The sequence below is a fragment of the Heteronotia binoei genome, chromosome 1 (genome assembly GCF_032191835.1).
Source record: "Heteronotia binoei isolate CCM8104 ecotype False Entrance Well chromosome 1, APGP_CSIRO_Hbin_v1, whole genome shotgun sequence".
NCBI lineage: Eukaryota > Metazoa > Chordata > Lepidosauria > Squamata > Gekkonidae > Heteronotia > Heteronotia binoei.
This window is the reverse complement of record NC_083223.1, coordinates 234,800,558-234,803,947: the sequence shown is the minus strand read 5'-3', so window position 1 is coordinate 234,803,947 and position 3,390 is coordinate 234,800,558.

The following is a 3,390-nucleotide window of genomic DNA, read 5'->3' as shown; positions in this document are numbered from 1 at the left end:
GATGGAAGGTATATAGCGGTAGAAATTACTTTGAATGCCAAAAAAAGTTGTTGTTTGGACTTTATGCTCCAAATGGTGCTAAAGACATTTCTTTAAAAATATTACACAACATCTTGATGAAGTGGCCTATGAGCAAATTTTATTGATGGGGGACTTTAATGGAACAATTCAGAACATAATAGATAGATCTGGGAAGAAAAAAGATGATAAAGATGGGAAATTGCCGAAGTCTTTTTATGAATTGGTTAAACAGGAGAGTTTGGAAGATATATGGAGGAAGTTTAATCCTGAAGTACGGGACTATACCTTCTTTTCAGCTAGACATAGCTCTTTCTCTAGAATTGACATGTTGTGGGGTACTAAAGATTTGGGACTTATAACAAAGAAAATAGAAATATTACCTAAAATAGAAGCTGATCATAACCCAATAATGTGGATTACAAAACTGTCGAAAAAGTCAAGAAAATGGAGATTAAATGAAGATTTACTACAAAATAAAGAAATAGTGACATCTCTAGAAAATGAAACCAAAGTGTACTTCCAAGTAAATGACAGAAAAGATATAGAATTTCAGACGGTATGGGATGCCTACAAGGCAGTAATGAGAAGATTACTAATAACATTAAATAATAATAAAGACAAGGGAGCAAAAGATAAACAGATGTTAGACATTCAAAATGAAATTAAGGGGGGGAAAGGTGAATTAAGAAAAAGGCCAGGGAAAAAGAAAATTATAAGGGAGATTACAATATTGCAAGCACAAATGAGACATCTGTTAAATAAAGAATTGGAATGGAATTTGAAGAAATTAAAACAGAAATTTTTCGAGGGAGTGAATAAACCTGGAAAATATTTGGCCTGGCAATTGAAGAAAAAGAGAGAAAGTAAAATTATTAATAAAATTGTGGCTGATGGAAGAGAGATGGTAGATCAAGAAGAAATAAAGAGAGAATTTTAAATATTATGCTAAACTATTTAAAGGTGTTAAAGTAAAGAAGGAAAAGATGGAAGCGTATTTGCAGAAGATTAAAATAGCACCCTTAACTGATTATATGGAAAAAGTTTTGAATGATCCAATTGAAAAAATAGAAATTGAAGTAGCGATTAATGCAATGAAAACTGGAAAGGCACCTGGACCAGATGGATTTACGGCAAAAAATTTTAAAACGTTTAAAGAAGAATTAATACCGAAACTTCAAAAATTAATGAATGTGATAAGAATAAATGGGAAAATACCAAATACATGGAAGGAAGCAGTAATTTCGTTGATTCCAAAGGAAGATAGAGATGTCACTAATGTAAAGAACTATAGACCAATCTAATTATTAAACAATGATTATAAGATATACACAAGAATCTTAGCAGAACGGCTTAAACAATATCTAATAAACTTTATAAAGGAAGACCAAGCGAGTCTTCTCCCTAAAAGGCAAATAAGAGACAATATTAGAACTGTTGTAAATATTGTAGAATACTATGAAAGACATCCAGAGAAGGAAGTTGCATTATTCTTTGCGGACGCAGAGAAAGCTTTTGATAATTTGAATTGGGACTTTATGTTTGCAGTAATGGAGAAAATAAAGTTGGGGGGAAACTTTATAAGAATGATAAAAGCAATTTCTACTGAACAACGTGCAAGGTTATGTATAAATGCAGATCTTACAGAAGAAATGACAATCAGCAAAGATACAAGGCAAGGTTGTCCGCTTTCACCATTGTTGTTTATAATGAGTCTTGAAATCTTATTGCTGCAAATACAAGATGATGAAGAAATTGAAGGAACGAGAATTAAAGGATTTTCCTATAAATTTAGAGCATTTGCAGATGATATAATGTTTATAAATGAAAATCCTATGCAAGTAACGCCTTTGTTGTTAGCCAAAATACAAGATTTTGGTAAATTGGCGGGACTTTATGTCAATAAAGAAAAGTAAAAAATGTTGTGTAAAAATATGCAAGTAAGTAAACAAAAGGAATTGCAGAGATTAACGGGATGTGAAGTTGCCTTTAAAGTAAAATATTTGGGCATGGAAATAACAATGAAGAATAAATGAACAGAATGATCTGTTTAAAAACAATTATGAAAAGTTATGGCGTAAAATGGACGAAGATATGATAAAATGGAACAAGCTTAATTTGTCACTGCTTGGTAGAATAGCTGCAATTAAGATGAACATTTTGCCGAGAATAATGTATTTGTTTCAAACTATTCCAATTGTGAAAGACAGTAAACAATTTAATAAATGGCAAAGAAAGATTTCAGAATTTGTATGGGCCAGGAAAAAACCAAGGATTAAAATGAAAGTTTTAACAGATGCTAAAGAAAGAGGAGGATTTCAACTACCAGATTAAGATTATATCATGAAGCAGTTTGTCTAGTGTGGATAAAAGATTGGGTGATGCTGTTGTATAAAAAACTTTTAACGTTGGAAGGTCATGGAAATAAATTCGGCTGGCACGCTTATATGTACTATGGAAAGAAAAAGTTGGATGGTTTTTTTCTCACCATTATATACGAAATAATCTACTAAATATTTGGATGAAATACAAGAAATATGGCGGTGAGAGAAAACCACTATGGATAGTGCCAGCAGAAGTAATAAGAATAACAGCTGAGACAGGAGAAGATAAAGGGATGTCATATAATCAATTACTAAAAATACAAAGCGGTAAAATAGAATTGAAAACTGCTGAAGAGTTGAATAATAAATATGATTGGTTTCAAATGCAACAAATAAAAAGTTTGGTGGAAAGCTATGTTAAAACTGAAGGAATAAGACGAGAACAAACAGAAATGGAAAAAGTTCTGCTTGGAGATAATGAAAAATTAATTTCAAAAATCTATAAGTTACTTTTAAAATGGTCTACGGAAGATGAAGTAGTAAAATCTCAAATGATTAAGTGGGCAATTAATGTAAATAAAGAAATACAGATGGACACATGGGAATATTTGTGGAAGAACTCTATGAAACTTTCAACATGTCAGAGTATTAAAGAAAATTGTTTTAAGATGATGTACAGATGGTATATGACTCCTAAAAAGTTGGCAGAGATGAACAATAAGATGCCAGATAGATAGAGCCAGTTTGGTGTAGCGGTTAAGTGTGCGGACTCTTATCTGGGAGAACCGGGTTTGATTCCTCATTCCTCCACTTGCACCTGCTAGCATGGCATTGGGTCAGCCATAGCTCTGGCAGAGGTTGTCTTTGAAAGGGCAGCTGCTGTGAGAGCCCTCTCCAGCCCCACCCACCTCACAGGGTGTCTGTTGTGGGGGAGGAAGGTAAAGGAGATTGTGAGCCGCTCTGAGACTCTTCAGGGTGGAGGGCGGGATATAAATCCAATATCATCTTCTTCTTCAGATAGATGTTGAAATGTAAAAAACATGAAGGT